The sequence below is a fragment of the Pseudophryne corroboree genome, chromosome 2 (assembly GCF_028390025.1).
Source record: "Pseudophryne corroboree isolate aPseCor3 chromosome 2, aPseCor3.hap2, whole genome shotgun sequence".
Lineage (NCBI taxonomy): Eukaryota > Metazoa > Chordata > Amphibia > Anura > Myobatrachidae > Pseudophryne > Pseudophryne corroboree.
Genome location: NC_086445.1, coordinates 719,516,004 through 719,538,454, shown reverse-complemented (window position 1 = coordinate 719,538,454; position 22,451 = coordinate 719,516,004). Strand labels below are relative to the sequence as shown.

General features: G+C 42.6%; 1 protein-coding gene across 10 annotated transcripts in view; it reads left to right on the top strand.

The window, feature by feature from the left end:
• Positions 1-3,292: 3,292 nt before the first annotated feature.
• KCND3 (potassium voltage-gated channel subfamily D member 3) overlaps positions 3,293-22,451 on the top strand; it is a 618,909-nt gene continuing 599,750 nt past the window's right edge. For 2 of the 10 annotated variants that reach the window (XM_063955375.1, XM_063955376.1), the window contains exons 1-2: positions 3,293-4,002; positions 4,666-4,990. The gene's annotated coding sequence lies outside the window, so the exon portion shown is untranslated. Of the gene's footprint in view, positions 4,003-4,022; positions 4,438-4,665; positions 4,991-5,259; positions 5,315-22,451 lie in introns of those variants that run through there. The other 8 variants (XM_063955372.1, XM_063955367.1, XM_063955370.1 and 5 more) reach the window with 7 other exon arrangements.

Sequence of the window (22,451 nt, the reverse complement as noted above, 5' to 3'; positions counted from 1 at the left end):
GTGACATTATACGTGGTCTGACAATTAACTTAGCAAACTCGCTACCATGCCATAGCGAATTTACCAGTAGGCAACCAAAGCAGCCCCAATGGATCGGCGGGTTCCAGGAGGCTCGCCGACAGATCATGAACTCGATATGGCATTTCTGTTTTCTGCAGAAATGTCTGAATGCTAGGCTGGTTTAATACTCCTGGCAGGCTGCCAGTGACTAGATAACTGCCAGGTGCCAGTTGCCTGTACCCAGTAGCGGATCTTGCCACGGGCAAGCATGACTTTTGCCCGGGGCGCCGCCTTCCAGAGGGCGCCGTCGCCGTCCGGAGGGCGCCGCACCATGGCAAGATCCGCTACTGTGCCCCCCGCTGCCCGCTGTGTCCCCCGCTGTGAAGGGAACTAGACGCTATCGGTCTAGTTTCCCTTTGGGGAGAGGACCTTTGCTGTGCGGTGTGCGATGACGTCATCGCGCACTGCACAGCATTGTGGGACTGGCACAGACGCTAGGGGTTATGATTGACCTCTAGTGTCTATGCTGTGCTATGGGAGAGACGTCATGACGTCTCTCCCATAGATCCGAGGAGAGGAGAGGAGCGGCGCCGGCGGAGGTCTGCAACGGCCGGGACTCAGGAGCTGGGATTGTAAGTATTCTTTTTTTTTTTTTAAGCGGCGCTACTGGGGGCACAAATGGCGCTACTGGGGGCACAAATGGGGGCACAACTCTACAGGGGGCGTAACTGACCACGCCCCTGTATGAAGTCACGCCCCTATTTTCTGCCCGGGGCGCCACAATGGCTAGAACCGGCCATGCCTGTACCTGCCTGTGTACAGTGCCTACAGTGTGATTTTAAGGGCAGCACAGATGGTGTAATGATTAGCATTACTGATTTACAGCATTCAGGTCATGGGTTCAATTGCCACCATGGACCTAATGTGTGGAGTTTGTATATTCCCCCTGTACTTGCATGGATTTCCTCCGGGTACTCCGGTTTCCTCCCACAATCCAAAAATATATTGATAGTTTAATTGGCTACCAACAGAATTAACCCTAGCGTGATTGTGTACATGCAATGGGGAATATAGATTGTAAGCGTCACTGGGAAAGGGACTGATGTGAATGGCCAAATGTTCTTTGTAAAGTGCTGCAGAAAATGTGTGCGCTATATAAATAACTAGTAATAAATATTAAACTAGTACAACTACCATCCACCCTCTATAATCAGCGGGGGCAGATTGGGGAGCATACACTGACTGGGGTGGCATAAATAGCAGGACCCAAATATTTGTCTTGCTTAGGGCCCCATGAGGTCTAAATCTGCCTCTGCTTTTGATATAGCATTCCCTCTATTCTATACCTATAAAAAATCTTTTAAGAAAGAGCTGCTCCTCTTGGGCCTACAGTCAAGGGCGTAGCTACCATAGGTGCAGGCAGTGCAGCTGCTATGGGGCCCAGAGCTGAGAGGGGCCCACCTTCCCTGTTAAAGTTACATGTGTTATATACATTTTTGGCCAAAGTTAGAAGTCCTTTCAAACTTTTTCCTTGGGGCCTGCAGTATGTCTAGGTATGCCTCTGGACTTGCTTTTTGTAGTGTGGTATAAAATGAACTGGAGGGCATTTTAATGTTATATAATATGAACTCGGGCACTGTAATGAGGCACAATATTATCATGTGAATTGGGGATACTGTGCAGCATAATGTGTTCTGGCAGCTCGGAAATGTGACATAGGTTGAACTTAAGAACTACTACGATTCATAAAAGAGACTAGGGCACCAATATGGGGCATAACATTAAATAAAGCTCTACTATGGTTCAGAAAATGAACTAGGGCACTATTATAGGGCATACAATTAAAAACTGCTGTGGAGAGGTGTAACTTTAGAAGCATTGGGATGGGGGCCCCTTAAAAATGTTACTATGGTGTCCACAAAGTTCTGGCTACGGCCCTGCCTACAGTGCTATGTGCTTGCCCCCCAAACTAAAATTTGTCAGTCAGCCCTTGCTTACACACATTCAAAATAAAAAAGGAAATTACCTTTTTTCCAGTAGTTATATTCAAATTAAAGATTAGCGCAAGCCGGTCTACTATTTTCATGTATTCCCAAGAGATATTTGGAAAATAAAGAAACCCTGAATTATCTGCATCACTCATTACAGACATGAGCGTTCACCTATAATGCTAATGCTATGTATTAATATTGTACAGCTGGACTATATTAAATAATGAACCTGGACTATCAGGATGCATTTAGCGTCCTGGCTGTCGGGATGCCGGTGGTCATGCGGCCCATGCCGGAATTCCGACACCACTCAGGAGACCAGCGCATACCAAAGCCGGACTACCCACCATTGTCTTTCCTTCATATTTTTTAGTACTTTCTTATTTATTTTTTGTTTCTGATCGCTTTAAATTTTAAGGGCCACAAAGAATAATAATTGCCCAAAATGTTCCAGTGTTATGTATACTCATAGGAGAGGTTTAAAATATGAATGATCGCCTGTCTGTATCATTTTGGTAGAAAAAGAAAAGCATAGGTAATGCATGTAATACATTCATTTAGAATAACATCATGGTTTAATATGCAAGATTAATATTAATGTGTCCAAACCCTGAAGTCCCAATGTGATATCTCTCAATCCCTGCAAATCTTTTCTTAGAATGAGCTAATTATGAGCCTGGCACTTTGTAAAGATACCACTGAGACCAGAATTGCAAAGAATGAAAACACAATAAAATGGTTAGGATAAGACTCAAAATGGATACTCAATTGGTATTCTGGAAATTAATAGCTTGTGACCCTGTCTGCTTCACACACACACACACACACACACAAATATCCGCCCAGTGTAACTTACATGCAAATCTACTGAGCTGATGATGGTGTTAACCATTTCTATCATTTGAATCTCTTCCTCTCTTTTCATGAATGGATGTTAAGCTCATCCTGCACTCCTGGCATGAACCAGCCTCATGATCTAAAACTGTTTGCCAGCCAGATAATATAGTAATCATTGTAGTTCCTGCTCTATTTATTATACAGAATTAAATGCTATCAATGGTGGTTTTATGCTGAGCACTAAACCTGCGAGAAGGAATGGTTAATGAACCTTTAACCCAGTGCTTTGTGTCTTGAAACATATTTGTGCATTTGCTGAAATCTCCCCGAGCACACAAGCAAGTGACTAATGGTGCTGTTTGCCTGTGCCAGGGAATGCAAATCATGTCGTGGTTGTCATAACACATACTCTTTTCACGTATTACCAGAGCAATTCTGTGCAGTCATCTCTGCAAAGCGTTACACCAAACATGATTCTGGATTAACTCTTGCTGCTGCCAAAAAGGGCCAAGAATCCGGTGACCTGTTGGAAGCTAGGGGGTTAATCTCTCCATCACCACCAAACCCTCCTAGTGAGCATGGGAGGTCTGTTCATCTAGCAGTTGATCTGTATCACAGCATCACCTCTGAGATATAGGACAGTGTAAGAACCTAAAAATAGCCACACACACAAAAAAAAAGCAACCTTGAAGTCATCAGCAGGATGAACGAGGCAAGGGAAAAAATCAGTAAGCCTTGTTTCCTCTACAGTCTGTGGACCTGTTACACGCTTGTGCGGAATTAAATGCAAAAGCTCAGAGTCTGCTTCTTCAGCATGTGAGGAGGAAATATTAGGTCTACATTCTGCTATAGAGCAGGGCGCCACCTGCCTTTTAATCCATATTATTCTCTGCAGGAGAGAGATATAGAGGCAGAGAAAGGGAATAAAAATGAGAATTACTGGATGCAACCTGCATGCACGGGAGGTGATGCTGCCAGGACCATGTCACTATTACCAAGTGACCAGGTTCAAGTCCTGATACTATCATCTGCTTATTTTATGGATGCTCATCAAGGACTTTCTAATCCCTTTCGCGTGACTGCTCCTGTTCTCCATTCTGCAAGGTTCCTCTAGGATCTCTACTTCACGCAGCTGGGAAATAGCGGATCCCAAATATTGAGACTTCTACATCAGGTAAGGAGACTGTGTCCAAATAAGGGAAGGAGCTGCCTGTAACTGTTCTTCATTACCTCTGACAGATGAGAGCTGACATTTCTTATTTCCACATGAAAGATTGGATAGTTGGGGAACCTCAAACTGATCACTCCTCTTTGAAGTACAGCTTCCATTTTTTTTTTCTTCTTTTTATTATTATTTATTTTTTGGACATGTGAAAGCATATGAAAGAAGAGGACAGGCTGACTGAAAAGTGAAGCTGTGGGAAAAAAAGAGAACTGTTGGTTATTTAATAGGACTACACTGGCTCTCTGGAAATCCTTGTTTGAGAGAAGTATTTACTGCTGCTCTGTACTTTGTAAAGCAGCTTCATAGAGATCACAAGGCTGCAAATGCAAACTAGAAATGGAGGAGACTGAACATTTAATTCAATGAACCTGTGGTGCTGGAAATGTAGGGAATCAAAGGCTTTTTTTTTTTTTTATTACATTACAGAATGCAAGCAGTGTGGTTTGCATGTGTTACTAACAGTTTTGCCCTCTTGAAGATTCAATAGAATGGGCAGCTCTGTGGGTAACTTTTCAGCTGGCTCCTGGTACTGAGCCCATTAGCATGCAGTGTCAGATGTGTTGTGTGTTTAATGATTGCATTTGTAGCTCACATCTTTCCGTTGTTTTACAGCACTGGGGCTGCCTGGGAGAGACCAAAAGACTTTCAGCTACAATCATCTCTGCTACATCTCTCAGATCTGGGTACCATTTCCAGCAGCATATAGGGGGGTAAAGATCCTGCTTGGATTTGATGAAATCAGCATGGCAAGTACTGTGTAGACCCCGGACAGAAGCATATTGAGCACCGGAGGTGTGGCACTTCTGCCTTCCACTTTTCTCTTGCTGATTTCTCTCCCTGATTACTTCTGGCTGTTTTTTCCCCCTTTTGACAAAGAGAGGAATAAAAGCAGGCATCTGAAGGGTTTTCTGCAAGTGATGCCTGCCCTACACTTAAGGTAAGCTTATTATTATTACATTTTTATTCTGCCTACCAGTTGATTGTGCCTGTGAGAGAAGTTTTAATTCTGTGTATGCCTAGCCTGTTGCTGATCACAATCACACTGTGATTTACTATTGAGATTTGCCTTGCAATCACTGGTAATCTGCAATCTTATTTTATATGTATTGAAAAGCCAAATAGCTTGTGATCTCAAATCAATATTAAGTGTTGTACTGAATAGTATTGCTGGTTTTTGTATAAAATGCCAAAGAAAAAGCTAATTTACCTGAAAAGTGTATGAGAGAGTTAACACAGGAGAAAAAGCACAGCACTACACCAAGTAAGTGATCTCATAATATATTATCCATTATGTAACTAAGGGCCTGTATGGTATAGCAACCTCCTGGCAGAAACATGGTTCATTTGGAAAGGATTACTTCTAGGTTTTTGGTTTGTTTATTTGGATTCTATGATTCTTTAGGGATTTTCATAGAATGAGAACTAAAATCCTCTCTTTTGATAAAAGAGCATTAATAGGCATTTAATAAGGTTGGCCTCATGTTTAGAAGATAATGCTATGCAAATCATATCAATGACTGGCACCCTGTGTTAAGAGTCATTTTGATCAAATAGCACCAGCACTGCTTGTAGCGATGAATCTGTGATAAATGTTCACACAAGTGGAAGACTCCAGTACTAAAAAGGAAGACATAACGTTGTGTTCCATGAACACTATCTTATCTTTTAAAGAGGTAAAAAATATATTGTCAGAAGTGATGTGTGCTGTTAACTTTGTATACAGTTTCTGGTAAGGCAAGTATTTTGTTCTATGCATCTATATATTTACTCGCAGGATTCATATTAAAATGTGACTACTGTTACCAATGAAATGCTATTGATGATAATGCGTACAGTATAAAGGAATTGTTATAGACTCCAATCACCATCTTTCCAATAATCATTCATATAAGAGTAAGACACTAGTGATGGCATTATGAGAAGGCAGTGAGATGTGGGAGTCACTAAATTCTAATTAACTGATGTTCCAAACTATAATTAAGACTGTGATGTATTTCTCTTCCCCCTCCTCTTCTCCTGCCTTTGCTCCAACATTTCCTGTGTGTGACTACATCTGTAGTGCTTAGATGGCATGTATGATGTCACCAAGAGCCATCAGAGCAGAATACTTACAATTTTGTGTAAACCAAACTCAGCCAACCCATCTTACCTGTATTCATCTGTTAAAAAAGAAAAACCTTCTGTCAAATTCCTGTCCACTGGCTTTAAAAAAGGGATTAATTTACTCTACGTAAAAATACAGTGTAGTGCGCTTCGAACGAAACCTCTTTATACAAACATCGAGTGATGTGCATGTTGAATAAATAACCACGGCTTTGTGTCTATTCTTCAGATAAAACCACATATAGTACTTTTGTGCCATAGAGAATTCTAGTATATAGCTCTACTAATGAATGGTTTCTCTTCTTTGAGTTGCCTATTTAAATGCATTTTTTGCCTGCTGTAAGTAATAGCATAGTATTTATTTATATATAGGTACATTTTAAAATGTCTGGAAATCCATTCACCATTTTAAAGAATGTCACACATTGTAGAGGTTAGGAAAGTCTGCTTCACATCATAATGTTATGTTCTAAAACTAAGACGTACAGTACGTTTATGTCGAGTGAAAACTAGTGTCTCTAGTATACATCCTTTAGGAAAATTGAAGAGTATTATTACAGTGTTTGCAGACATTGGCTTAGTGTCAAGTAATTGAATGAGCATTTGTTCCAGGTTTATAGAAACATCATCATACTAGCTATATAATCTATATGGGCCTCTTCCTGCATTCACATAAACATTGCAACGTCATTCAGAGATATACTAATATTTCTTTTGAGTGCTTTCATGTGTCTTGCTTGCTAAAGGCCAGGTGTCTACATAACAAAGATGACTGGTTCACATTCACCTAAAATGTTAACAAATTACTTAAAGTTTTTGTGAAATTACCCACACTTCAGTTTCAAAGGTTCAATATTAAGGTGGGGGGGGGGGGGAGTATTTATTTAAGCTCAGAGAGTGTTAGAATTGTGAGAGATAGGACTAGCCAATCAGCTTCTGCTTTACATTTTACAGGCTGTGTTTGAAAAATGACAGGAACTGATTGGTTGATACTTTATCTCTCACAATTTTATATATCTTCAGGCTTTGATAAATACTCCCCTAATAGCAGTAACCTGTCCCTTCTACAAATAAGAACCACTTAATAATCATTTTCTATTGATATAGAAAACAAGCTATAAAACGTAATAGAAACTGACCACAAAACTTAACATTTCATTTTTCTTGATTTGTTTCCTAATGAGAGCTGTCCAATCAAATATGGTCCCACTGGAGGCTTCTGTAACAAAAGACTGTTGCAATTAAAAAGAAATGCATCTCTATAGAATTTATATAGGGTTCTATGCCAGACCTAAATAATTATAATCTAGATACCTTAACATGAGTGTGTGAGAAGTCAAAATGTTGTAGGTAAACCTGTGCATAGTTTTTGTGCATAGATAGCACTAACATATGTATATTATAATGGAGACCATTGATAAGATTGAACATTAAGCTGCAGTGCAAACATGAAAAATGTCAATGGTTGTTCTGTTTCCAACTTGAAGAACTAGGTTTTATATAGCGGCTGTATTAACAGAGGTTGCCTTGTCCCACAAGCTTCTCTTGATTGAATCAACATTGATGGACAGGACAAAATGGATACCATGGAGATAAGAGTTGGTCCTTTAAACTATGGTTCTTTTTGAAAACGACTAATGTCCAAATATTTAGATACTATATTTTCATATACTATATGTCAGCTGGAAGAATGGACGGTTTAAGGTCTGATCTGATGTCTTGTGTATCCTAGAACCATGTTTAAATAAAATACTGTCTAATAGACATACTGTAAATAAAACATATGGACTGCTCCCCAGAGCAGAGAAATCAGTGACTTATTACATTACCAGCTAAAATGTTCTTGGAGCTTTTAATATGTACTGTAGCAACACAACGTGAGTTTCTGACTTTTATTCACTACCTAATATTTAATTATGTGTTACTACACATTTTTGCTTTGTGTGCTGTGTTTTTACTTTACAATTGCACAAACGAAAAATGAAGTGAAGAGAAAATGAAACCAGATGAATGTATGCTTTATACAGAGAGATGACCGTGACAGTCTTTACACACTGGTGAATATTCAGTTAGCTGTGTTCACCCACAATGCAAGTTAACACAGCTGGTTGCAACTTTTATCCTATTCAATTATACACAGCTTTTTTTTTTCTCAGCCACTGAGCAACTGAAAACTTTGGGAAAAGATGTATTCTGAGGTAAAATATCTAGACTTCTACAGAACCTCTGGAGCACCCCCCTAATGATTAATTTGGCACTTAATTAGAATTAGCTACATGTGGCCAATAAAGTCATGTACTTTTTGGGATGATCTTCTGCAAAGTGCACAATAATGGGCTAAGAGACGTGGAACCGGTATATGGGGGTATTGTATGGATGGGACCGGTGTTTGTTTAAGATTGCAGGTGAGAGTTTTTAAAAAGTTGCTCATAATGACACAAAAATTAGCCTACGTTTGTATGCATCCTAAATGAGTCTTTATTTGCAGAACACTTTTTTTCTATCATTTTTAAGCGGTTTTTAAATATGCAAAAACGTTTAGGCCTCTCTCTAAAAGTGGTAAAAGTTATTGGGAAATCATTTAATGATTAGGTTTTTCTTTATATAGCACCTACTATACATAATACACAGTACGCTGCAGACAATATTTAATTGGTCCTACCAGGGAAGTGACTACATAGATTTGCAAGGGCTCCTATGTACCTATGTTATGTTATTTCAAATGCAACAGTTGCTGTAGCCTATGGGCTACATTTTGCAAAACTTACCAAGTGATGGTTCCACAGGAACTCTCCCCGGCAGTGGCTGCCACACTTGCATAGTGAGAAGGCCTTGCATGCGCAGAACCCTTAAGGGGAAGTGAAATTATCACTTTTGTCATCATGTTACTTTATACACACCAAAGAATGAGCACCTTTCTGCATATGAAGAATGGTACATTAACTGTGTTATACATAATGTATAATTTCTTATTGCGGCAAATAGCCGTGAAAAGAAAATGTAATTATTGTGGCTGAAACCCAGTAATTAGTAAATTTGCCACTTAGGGGGATATTCAATTACCTGCACTGACTGCGGGTGTAAAAGTATCGCTGGGGGGTAACTATCCAATTAGCCCTGATAAGCAGGCACATGCCGCAGCTAATTGGGGATTTTTGTTTCACCTGCCTCCGGCAGGCGAAGCAAAATCCCTGTTAGCCTAGTTTTCAGATGAAAACAGGGCTGTTATTTCACCCAAAAACACACAGGTTTAACTGAACTTGTGTATTTTCAGGTGAAAATGCACTTTTTAATGGCTGGTCAAATCGAATAGGCCGACCGCAAAACCCAAAGAAACATCGGGAGTTTTTACTCCCGATGTCTCTTTGGGAGCTAATTGAATATCCCCTTTAGTGTGAAATTATTTCAAAATACATATAAGAGATTGTGACAAAACTCAGACACTAAGATGGGAGTTCTATTTAAGATGGTCCCATAGCAACCAATCAGATTCCAGGTATTATCTTCTAGAAGGTGCTAGATAAATGAGAAGTATAATATGATTGGTTGCTATGGGAAAAATGCCACCTTATATAGCACTCGCATCTTAGTAAATTTACCCCATTATTTGTTACCATTAGTACACTCAGCATAAGATGGATTCACATTGGGAAAGAATGCAAAAGAAAAACACAAAGAAAAACAATGATGTATTATGTGAACGTCTTATCTAATGTTGCATATCTTTTCCCATGTAGATGAATGATGAAAATGTATTCTGTGCAAATTGTGGAGTTTATAAATTAAGATACACAATAGTATCAAACAGTGTTGTTCTGCATACCCCATTCTTTTCATTGTAGTACAGTCAATTAAGACATCCTAAATAAATACACAACATAAATACAGGTCCCAAAAATTGTCAGCTCTACCCTCAAATCATCTTCCAATACAAATAGCTTTTTAATTATACATTATTGTTCAATCATTGATATCCGTCCATGTCCTAGTGGTACTGTATGTACAGTCTAGATTCTCAACAATAACCAACAAAAACCACAGAAACTCCTAGTATGTATGGACCATGGGAGGAAAATCAGCACGACTGGAGGAAACCAACACAAACGGCTCCACACAGTTAGTGCAGGTGTCGGAGCACTGTGAGGCACCACTGCCCGAAAACTTTCTTCCAGACAAACCATATGGTATCATGTGACAAGAGATATTTTACAAAGCCATAAAAAGAAATCTGAATATATTGTAAAGACAAGTCCACCACTTCCATTAGGCAAACCTAAGAGACGAGCTAGTGGGACTCTAAAATACTGAAGTAGTCACTCATCCAGTGTATTTAATAGCTATGCCGCATTCATATACAACCGAACACTAACATGTACTGTATTGAGGAAACTAAGATGAGTGTCTAAGATATATGTTGAGTCCAGTGCTGAGAGAGGCTAATTGTATTGAAGTGTTGGTAAATAAGCATGCAGGTACATTGTTGTAGAACATTTGTACATATCCTCACTCATATTTACCTACAGTACTTTCTTGGGGCCAGATGTATTAAAACTAGAGATGAGCGGGTTCGGTTCCTCGGAATCCGAACCCCCCCGAACTTCAGCCTTTTTACACGGGTCCGAGGCAGACTCGGATCTTCCCGCCTTGCTCGGCTAACCCGAGCGCGCCCTAACGTCATCATCCCGCTGTCGGATTCTCGCGAGGCTCGTATTCTATCGCGAGACTCGGATTCTATATAAGGAGCCGCGCGTCGCCGCCATTTTCACACGTGCATTGAGATTGATAGGGAGAGGACGTGGCTGGCGTCCTCTCCGTTAGAATAGATAGAGACACTTGAGTTGATTACTTAGTAATTTTGGGGAGCATTAGGAGTACTCAGAGTGCAGAGTTTTGCTGATAGTTACTAGTGACTGACCACCACCAGTTTTATTTATTATTTAATATAATCCGTTCTCTGCCTGAAAAAAAACGATACACAGTCACATACCATATCTGTGCTCAGCCTCAGTGTGCTGCATGATAATATCATCTATATGTATATCTGACTGTGCTGAGTGCTCACTGCTCACACAGCTGAATTGTGGGGGAGACTGGGGTGCAGTTATAGCAGGAGTACAGTGCACACTTTTGCTGCCAGTGTGACTGACCAGTGACCACCAGTATATTGTCTGCCTGAAAAAGTTAAACACTCCTGTGGTGTTTTTTTTTTTTTATTCTATAAACGCATTCTGCTGACAGTGTTCAGCAGGTCCGTCATTCATTATATTATATAAATATTTACCTGCAGTAGTGTTATATTTTTTTTGTTCATCTATATCATCTTTATCATCTCTATATTAGCAGACGCAGTACGGTAGTCCACGGCTGTGGCTACCTCTGTGTCGTCAGTGCTCGTCCATAATTGTATACCTACCTGTGGTGGGGTTTTTTTTTCTATCTTCTCCATACTAGTAGTTTAGGAGTCTGCTGACAGTGTCCAGCAGGTCCGACATTATATTATATATACCTGCAGTAGTGATATATATATATTTTTATATCATTATCTCTATACTAGCAGACGCAGTACGGTAGTCCACGGCTGTAGCTACCTCTGTGTCGTCAGTGCTCGTCCATAATTGTATACCTACCTGTGGTGGGGTTTTTTTTCTATCTTCTTCATACTAGTAGTTTAGGAGTCTGCTGACAGTGTCCAGCAGGTCCGTCATTATATTATATATACCTGCAGTAGTGATATATATATATATATTTTTTATATCATTATCATCTCTATACTAGCAGACGCAGTACGGTAGTCCACGGCTGTAGCTACCTCTGTGTCGTCAGTCACTCGTCATCCATAAGTATACTAGTATCCATCCATCTCCATTGTTTACCTGAGGTGCCTTTTAGTTGTGCCTTTTAAAATATGGAGAACAAAAATGTTGAGGTTCCAAAAATAGGGAAAGATCAAGATCCACTTCCACCTCGTGCTGAAGCTGCTGCCACTAGTCATGGCCGAGACGATGAAATTCCATCAACGTCGTCTGCCAAGGCCGATGCCCAATGTCATAGTACAGAGCATGTAAAATCCAAAACACAAAATATCAGTAAAAAAAGGACTCAAAAATCTAAAATAAAATCGTCGTCGGAGAAGCGTAAACTTGCCAATATGCCATTTACCACACGGAGTGGCAAGGAACGGCTGAGGCCCTGGCCTATGTTCATGGCTAGTGGTTCAGCTTCACATGAGGATGGAAGCACTCAGCCTCTCGCTAGAAAAATGAAAAGACTTAAGCTAGCAAAAGCACAGCAAAGAACTGTGCGTTCTTCGAAATCACAAATCCACAAGGAGAGTCCAATTGTGTCGGTTGCGATGCCTGACCTTCCCAACACTGGACGTGAAGAGCATGCGCCTTCCACCATTTGCACGCCCCCTGCAAGTGCTGGAAGGAGCACCCGCAGTCCAGTTCCTGATAGTCAGATTGAAGATGTCAGTGTTGAAGTACACCAGGATGAGGAGGATATGGGTGTTGCTGGCGCTGGGGAGGAAATTGACGAGGAGGATTCTGATGGTGAGGTGGTTTGTTTAAGTCAGGCACCCGGGGAGACACCTGTTGTCCGTGGGAGGAATATGGCCATTGACATGCCTGGCGAAAATACCAAAAAAATCAGCTCTTCGGTGTGGAAGTATTTTAACAGAAATGCGGACAACAGGTGTCAAGCCGTGTGTTGCCTTTGTCAAGCTGTAATAAGTAGGGGTAAGGACGTTAACCACCTCGGAACATCCTCCCTTATACGTCACCTGCAGCGCATTCATCATAAGTCAGTGACAAGTTCAAAAACTTTGGGCGACAGCGGAAGCAGTCCACTGACCAGTAAATCCCTTCCTCTTGTAACCAAGCTCACGCAAACCACCCCACCAACTCCCTCAGTGTCAATTTCCTCCTTCCCCAGGAATGCCAATAGTCCTGCTGGCCATGTCACTGGCAATTCTGACGAGTCCTCTCCTGCCTGGGATTCCTCCGATGCATCCTTGCGTGTAACGCCTACTGCTGCTGGCGCTGCTGTTGTTGCTGCTGGGAGTCGATGGTCATCCCAGAGGGGAAGTCGTAAGACCACTTTTACTACTTCCACCAAGCAATTGACTGTCCAACAGTCCTTTGCGAGGAAGATGAAATATCACAGCAGTCATCCTGCTGCAAAGCGGATAACTGAGGCCTTGGCATCCTGGGCGGTGAGAAACGTGGTTCCGGTATCCATCATTACTGCAGAGCCAACTATAGACTTGTTTGAGGTACTGTGTCCCCGGTACCAAATACCATCTAGGTTCCATTTCTCTAGGCAGGCAATACCGAAAATGTACACAGACCTCAGAAAAAGACTCACCAGTGTCCTAAAAAATGCAGTTGTACCCAATGCCCACTTAACCACGGACATGTGGACAAGTGGAGCAGGGCAGACTCAGGACTATATGACTGTGACAGCCCACTGGGTAGATGTATTGACTCCCGCCGCAAGAACAGCAGCGGCGGCACCAGTAGCAGCATCTCGCAAACGCCAACTCTTTCCTAGGCAGGCTACGCTTTGTATCACCGCTTTCCAGAATACGCACACCGCTGAAAACCTCTTACGGCAACTGAGGAAGATCATCGCAGAATGGCTTACACCAATTGGACTCTCCTGTGGATTTGTGGCTTCGGACAACGCCAGCAATATTGTGTGTGCATTAAATATGGGCAAATTCCAGCACGTCCCATGTTTTGCACATACCTTGAATTTGGTGGTGAAGAATTATTTAAAAAACGAGAGGGGCGTGCAAGAGATGCTGTCGGTGGCCAGAAGAATTGCGGGACACTTTCGGCGTACAGGCACCACGTACAGAAGACTGGAGCAATACCAAAAACGCCTGAACCTGCCCTGCCATCATCTGAAGCAAGAAGTGGTAACGAGGTGGAATTCAACCCTCTATATGCTTCAGAGGTTGGAGGAGCAGCAAAAGGCCATTCAAGCCTATACAACTGACCACGATATAGGAGGTGGAATGCACCTGTCTCAAGCGCAGTGGAGAATGATTTCAACGTTGTGCAAGGTTCTGCAACCTTTTGAACTTGCCACACGTGAAGTCAGTTCAGACACTGCCAGCCTGAGTCAGGTCATTCCCCTCATCAGGCTTTTGCAGAAGAAGCTGGAGACATTGAAGAAGGAGCTAACACTGAGCGATTCCGCAAGGCATGTGGGACTTGTGGATGGAGCCCTTAATTCGCTTAACAAGGATTCACGGTTGGTCAATCTGTTGAAATCAGAGCACTACATTTTGGCCACCGTGCTCGATCCTAGATTTAAAACCTACGTTGTATCTCTCTTTCCGGCAGACACAAGTCTGCAGGGGTTCAAAGAACTGCTGGTGAGAAAATTGTCAAGTCAAGCAGAACGCGACCTGTCAACATCTCCTCCTTCACATTCTCCCACAACTGGGGGTGCGAGGAAAAGGCTCAGAATTCCGAGCCCACCCGCTGGCGGTGATGCAGGGTAGTCTGGAGCGGCTGCTGATGCTGACATCTGGTCCGGACTGAAGGACCTGACAACGATTACGGACATGTCGTCTACTGTCACTGCATATGATTCTCTCACCATTGAAAGAATGGTGGAGGATTATATGAGTGACCGCATCCAAGTAGGCACGTCAGACAGTCCGTACTTATACTGGCAGGAAAAAGAGGCAATTTGGAGGCCCTTGCACAAACTGGCTTTATTCTACCTAAGTTGCCCTCCCACAAGTGTGTACTCCGAAAGAGTGTTTAGTGCCGCCGCTCACCTTGTCAGCAATCGGCGTACGAGGTTACTTCCAGAAAATGTGGAGAAGATGATGTTCATTAAAATGAATTATAATCAATTCCTCCATGGAAACATTCACCAGCAGCAATTGCCTCCACAAAGTACACAGGGAGCTGTGATGGTGGATTCCAGTGGGGACGAATTGATAATCTGTGAGGAGGGGGATGTACACGGTGATGAATTGGAGGATGATGATGAGGTGGACATCTTGCCTCTGTAGAGCCAGTTTGTGCAAGGAGAGATTAATTGCTTCTTTTTTGGTGGGGGTCCAAACCAACCCGTCATTTCAGTCACAGTCGTGTGGCAGACCCTGTCACTGAAATGATGGGTTGGTTAAAGTGTGCATGTCCTGTTCATACAACATAAGGGTGGGTGGGAGGGCCCAAGGACAATTCCATCTTGCACCTCCTTTTTTTCTTTCATTTTTCTTTGCGTCATGTGCTGTTTGGGGAGTGTTTTTTGGAAGGGCCATCCTGCGTGACACTGCAGTGCCACTCCTAGATGGGCCAGGTGTTTGTGTCGGCCACTAGGGTCGCTTATCTTAGTCACACAGCTACCTCATTGCGCCTCTTTTTTTTCTTCTTTGCGTCATGTGCTGTTTGGGGAGTATTTTTTGGAAGGGCCATCCGGCCTGACACTGCAGTGCCACTCCTAGATAGGCCAGGTGTTTGTGTCGGCCACTAAGGTCGCTTAGCTTACTCACACAGCTACCTCATTGCGCCTCTTTTTTTCTTTGCGTCATGTGCTGTTTGGGGAGTGTTTTTTGGAAGGGCCATCCTGCGTGACACTGCAGTGCCACTCCTAGATGGGCCAGGTGTTTGTGTCGGCCACTTGGGTCGCTGAGCTTAGTCACACAGCTACCTCATTGCGCCTCTTTTTTTTCTTTGCGTCATGTGCTGTTTGGGGAGTGTTTTTTGGAAGGGCCATCCTGCGTGACTCTGCAGTGCCACTCCTAGATGGGCCAGGTGTTTGTGTCGGCCACTTGGGTCGCTGAGCTTAGTCATCCAGCGACCTCGGTTGCAAATTTTAGGACTAAAAATAATATTGTGAGGTGTTCAGAATAGACTGAAAATGAGTGGAAATTATGGTTATTGAGGTTAATAATACTTTGGGATCAAAATGACCCCCAAATTCTATGATTTAAGCTGTTTTTTAGGGTTTTTTGAAAAAAACACCCGAATCCAAAACACACCCGAATCCGACAAAAAAAATTCGGTGAGGTTTTGCCAAAACGCGTTCGAACCCAAAACACGGCCACGGAACCGAACCCAAAACCAAAACACAAAACCCGAAAAATTTCCGGTGCACATCTCTAATTAATTAAAACCTTGAAAAGTGATAAAGTGGAGAGAGAAAGTACAAACCAACCAGCTCCTAACTGTCTCTTTTAAACACAGCCTGTAACATGGCAATTCAGAACTTATTGGCTTATACTTTATCACTCTCCACTTTATCACTTCTCACGGCTTAGTACATCTGCCCCCTGGAATGTTCCTAAAATGACTGAATGTCGTGAATTTCCCCCACTAGATAAACCTCTTGGATCTTGCACATTTTGCCAGTGAAGTGAATAGTTCAGGAGCTTTGTGAAATGATTTGCAGTGAATCACTTCATTGAGTTGATCGCTCGCTAGCTGTTTTTAGCAGCCGTGTAAACGCATAGTCTCCGCCCACAGGGGAGTATATTTTCGCTTTGCAGGAGAGCGAACGCCTGTGCAGCAGAGCGCCTGCAAACACATTTTGTGCAAAACAAGACCAGCCCTGTAGTTACGGTACTTATCCTGTGCAATGATTGCTGCGACGAGTGACACGGTAATGACGTCAGATGCCCGGCCACGCCTGCATTTTTCCAAACACTCCCAGAAAACGGTCAGTTGACACCCAGAAACGCCATGTTCCTGTCAATCGCTTTGCGTACGGCTTTGCGATTGGAATCTTTGCTAGAACCAGTACAAAACCACAACTGACTTCGTATCCATACGATGCGCGTGCGCATTGCGGTGCATATGCATGCGCAGATTATCTGTTTTTTTCAATTATCGCTATGCAGCGAACAACGGCTGCTAACGATCAACTCGGAATGACCCCCTAAGCCCTACCCCTGTTGCTTCATGCCACAGTTTGCATCATTTCACGGTAGTGATTCATGATGTAAATCACTTTGCTATCTTCTACTGAGCATTCCACTTTGTTTTCCCTGCTAAGGATCTCCTTAAGGGAAGGCATACAGTGTTGTCAAGTATGGATCTGATTAATGCAGAGGAGGCAGTGACTGGGCCTGAGCCTGCGTAATAGGAGGCAAACGTGTCTCCCACCCAAGATGGTTTGGCCATACCCCTTCTTTTATGTACCACCTGATGTAAAGAGTGTATCACTGGTATTCCCAGTGCAGTGTTACCATGCTCTCTACAGTATTGCCCACTCCTTTTCCCCAGTACAGGACCAGAAAGTTCTCCTGGCTCACCTGTTTGCATACACTGCAATATCATTGAACATTTTTTCTTTTCTTTTCTTTTTTATATTTGTTTACTTTCAAATTTAGAGAACAGATTCTTACATGAAAAACATTTAAAAAAAAATCTGCTTCCTGCCCAGCAGAAACTGGTTCTACAATGAGGAAGTTCTCGGTAGACATCTCAGTAGTAGTGTTTTCCAAAAAACAAATGTTATGTGATGTTTCATATACAGGTTGAGTATCCCATATCCATATATTCCGAAATACGGAATATTCCGAAATACGGACTTTTTTGAGTGAGAGCGAGATAGTGAAACCTTTGTTTTTTGATGTCTCAATGTACACAAACTTTGTTTAATACACAAAGTTATTAAAAATATTGTATTAAATGACCTTCAGGCTGTGTGTATAAGGTGTATATGAAACATAAATGAATTGTGTGAATGTACACACACTTTGTTTAATGCACAAAGTTATAAAAAATATTGGCTAAAATGACCTTTAGACTGTGTGTATAAGGTGTATATGTAACATAAATGCATTCTGTGCTTAGATTTAGGTCCCATCACCGTGATATCTCACTATGGTATGCAATTATTCCAAAATACGGAAAAATCCCATATCCAAAGTACCTCTGGTCCCAAGCATTTTGGATAAGGGAGACTCAACCTGTACTAAATACCTATACAATCACCAAGGGTAGAGCAGTCCTCATGGGCCTGCAAGCAAAGTTTGCCCAGTGAGGCCTTCCCATACTCCTTGGCTCTTATTTTACTCTTCTGAACATGTTCAGTGAAGCCACAACCAAGACCACTGCTGTGTTTCACCTGCAGTGGGTCATAATGGGAGTTTACCAGCTCCCTTCACCTCAAGGACCCACAGTGCCAGCATCCTCTGCACTTGTGGTAGTTTCACCACTGAGAGCAGCCTCATAATGTACCTCTTATATCATTTTAGATATACCTTCAAAAAGACTTATTTCCTCATGATGATATTTACAACTAATTCAACATAAGCTGTAAATGGACTGTTCCTAATGTAATGTTACATTTTCTTCTACAATGTGGCAAGTTCAAGGTCAGATAATAGAAAGTTATTACTTTGTGTTGTCAGGAAAATATCATAGGTTTTCAGCCTGAATTGTTCACTCAAAGGTCGGTAATATTACCAGAATGTGATCTGTTCATCCTCCAAATTGCTATAGATACAGATTTGTATCACCATGGCTAACACTCTCTTTACAAATGTCTCTTAAGCTGAAAATGATCTAGACATTCTTACATGCTATTGTATTCTTAGGTTTGTTATTATATTGTGCCATGCTCTAGTGTGTAAGGCAATATTCTGAGTGTTTCCAGAGCGGAAGGCAGAAAAATCTTCCATTCATTTCCCAGGGTCTACTGAGAGGTCATGCTTGTTGGACTTAATGCTTAGTGTGTTATACAGTTTTTCTTACTGGTTAATTGCAGTCTGTACCAGCTGTAGCTAAATATGTACACTAGCAAGGAAAATTATAGTGAAATTAAATGTCCTGTGTATAGGACAAAAAGCCTAACAGGCGTTCAAATGGGATCCGGTTACCATACCAGCATTCGGGAATACCGACACTGGGATTCCGACGTAGATCACAATGCCGACATCATAATTCCAACTTCCTGCATCCTGATCATAAGTAAGCCGGGGAGGGTTAGGGTTAGGCTGCAGTTGGGGGGAATTCTTAGGGTTAGGCTGCGGCAAGGGAGGGTTAGGGTTAGTCAATAAAAAGTGAGCGTTAGGCACTAAGGGGGGATGGTTAAGATTAGGCTATAGGGGGGGAGGAGGGTTAGGGCCAGGCTGTGGGTAGGGAGGGTTAGGGGTAGGGGGGGAGGGTTACAATACATACCTCGCAGGTGTCGGGAATCTGTACGTCGGGATGCTGCTTCCAGTATTCTGACTGCCAGCATCCCAAGTGCCGGGATCCCGATACCATCAAGCGTTCAATGCTTCTAAACCTCTATTTAAGAAAAAACCCTGAAACAGCCCAAAAGCTGTATTGTCATGCCACCCACTGCATAGCCATACCTACATGTACAAGGGTCTTTATGCTTAGGCTTAATACACGATCCCTTTAAACTGGCACACTAATGGGTTACACAGGTTCTGTGTCTGGCTGACTTCAAGCCTGCATTTCTCCTGGTTTTAATCAGCCACAGAACCTGTGTAACCCATTAGCAGTGGTATGCCTGGAAAAACTCTGTGGCTAGCTCCACTACTGATATTGGCTATCCCGGAAGATTTACGGGACATGTCCAACCAATCCGACAAGCAGTGCCGTTTCTAGCATCAGGTGAGCCATCCACCTGTGCACTTTGTGGATGCATTCTACTCCCGTGAATACCACTTGGGGGGCAGAGTTTTGCAGAATGACGCGGTTGCATCGCAACCTCACGATGCAACTGCGTAATTCCGTGAAACTCCGCCCCCCCGAGCAGAGTACTAGGGAGAAGGGGGAGAGGGATTTAAGTGCTGGCAGGCTAGTGCCCTCCAGGGAATATACACTCCCTTGGCAACAAGCATAGATCCCAGAGCATGAAACCTCTGTCAACAAGCAGGACACCCAGCGCGTGAAACCCCTGGCAACAAGCATAACACCCAGCGCGTAAATCCCCTGGCAAAGAGTAGGTAATTCATTTAAAAACCCACCCTGGGAGATGTGACATGGGAATAATAAAGACATTACTGAAGGGGTTAAAGGGATGGTATAGTATTGCAAGCCTATGCTTGATAGTGTACAAAAGCAGCCATTGCAACAATGCAATACAGCAGAAGATTTAGTCATTGCTTTGTCATTCTTGATAATAGTCCCAAGCCGAACCCAGGATACACAAAATTATGGGCATAGCTATTGTGGGTAGAAGGGGTGCCATTGCTACGGGGCGCAGAGGCTTAGGGGCCCCAGACACAGGTTATATAGTTGCATACTCATTTCCTGAGTGTTCCTGCTAAGGAATGGGGTCCGGGTTGCCCAGCCTGATTGAGTGTCTTTCCATTTTGTGTAATTGATGTTATAGTGGTAAGGGGGCACTGTAATGTGGCATAATCTGAACTGGGCAGTGTACAGTGCCTTCGTTTCAAATGATGCCATTTTAAAGTGCCCTAATTTGACCAGCCTCTTGTAATGAAGTATAATATGAACTGGAGGGTACTTTAATGTTACATAATATGAACTGGAACTCTGTAATGGGGCACAATATGAAATGGAGGCACTATAGCACAGTGTAATATGAAGTGGGTCACTGTAATATATATGACATAATTTGAACTTGAGAGCACTGTAATGTGGCACAGTATGAAAGGGAAGCATTATAGGGTGGCAGTAAATGATTAGGGTAAACTGTAATGTGGCATATTATGAACAGTAGACAATGTGTGTCATAATGTAACTTGGAGGTACTGTGTTGCATAATGTGTACTAGCCAGCTTACAATTAGAGATGTGCGGCAGACACTTTTTCGGGTTTTGGTTCTGGATCTGGATCACCGCTCGTGTTTTTGGATCTGGATTGGTTTTGGATGTGGATGATTTTTTGAAAAAAAAACACAAACATAAAAACAGCTAAAATCACAGAATTTGAGGGTAATTTTTATCCTACGGTATTATTAACCTCAATAACATAAATTTTCACTCATTTCCAGTCTTACACCTCACAATATTGTTTTTGTCAAATGGTTGCTCCGATGTCGCTGGATGACTATGCTAAGCGACACAAGTGTGTGGAACAAACACCTGGCTCATCTAGGAGTGGCACTGCAGTGGCAGACAAGATGGCAGTTTTAAAAACTAAGCCCCAAAGAGCACATAATGCAAATGAAAAAAAAGAGGTGCAAGATGGAAAGGTCATTGGGCCCTCCCACCCACCCTTATGTTGTATAAACAGGACATGCACACTTTAACAAACCAATCATTTCAGCGACCTGGTCAGCCGTATGACTGTGGCTGAAATGATTGGTTTGTTTGGGCCCCCACCAAAAAAAAAGAAGCAATTAATCTCTCCTTGTACAAACTGGCTCTATAGAGGCAAGATGTCTTCCTCATCCTCCAATTCCTCACCCCTTTAAGTGTGTACATCCTCATCCTCCTCACAGAGTATTACTGTAATCCGTCCCTTCTGGAATCCACCATCATAGGTCCCTGTGTACTTTCTGGAGGCAATTGCTGGTAAAGGTCTTCCTGGGGAAATCTATAATTCATTTTGATGAACATCATCTTCTCCACATTTTTTGGAAGTAACCTCCTACGCCTATCGCTGACAAGGTTACCGGCTGCACTAAACACTCTTTTGGAGTACACACTGGAAGGGGGGCAACTTAGATAAAATAAAGCCAGTTTGTGCAATGGCCTCCAAATTGCCTCTCTATCCTGCCAGTATACATACGGATTGTCTGACATGCCTACTTGGATGCTTTCCCCGATATAATCCTCAACCATTCTTTCAATGGTGACAGCATCACATGCAGTGACAGTAGACATGTCCGTAATCGTTGGCAGGTCCTTCAGTCCAGATCAGATGTCAACACTTCCTTCTGACTGCCTTGCATCACCACCAGTGGGTGGGCTAGGGAATTGTATCTGTTTCCTCGCAGCCCCAGTTGTGGGAGAAAATGGAGGAGCTGTTGATGGGTCATGTGCCGCTTGAGTTGACAATTTTCTCACCAGCAGGTCTTTGCACCTCTGCAGACTTGTGTCTGCTGGAAAGAAAGTTACAATGTAGGCTTTAAACCTAGGCTCGAGCATGGTGGCCAAAATGTAGTGCTCTGATTTCAACAGATTGACCACACTTGAATCTTGGCAAAGCGAATAAAGGGATCCATCCACAAGTCCCACAAACTTAGCAGAATCGCTCCATCTTAGCTCCTCCTTCAATTTCTCCAGCTGTTTCTGCAAAAGCCTGATGAGGGGAATGACCCGACTCAAGCTGGCAGTGTCTGAACTGACTTCACATGTGGCAAGTTCGAAGGGTTGCAGAACCTTGCACAACACAGAAATC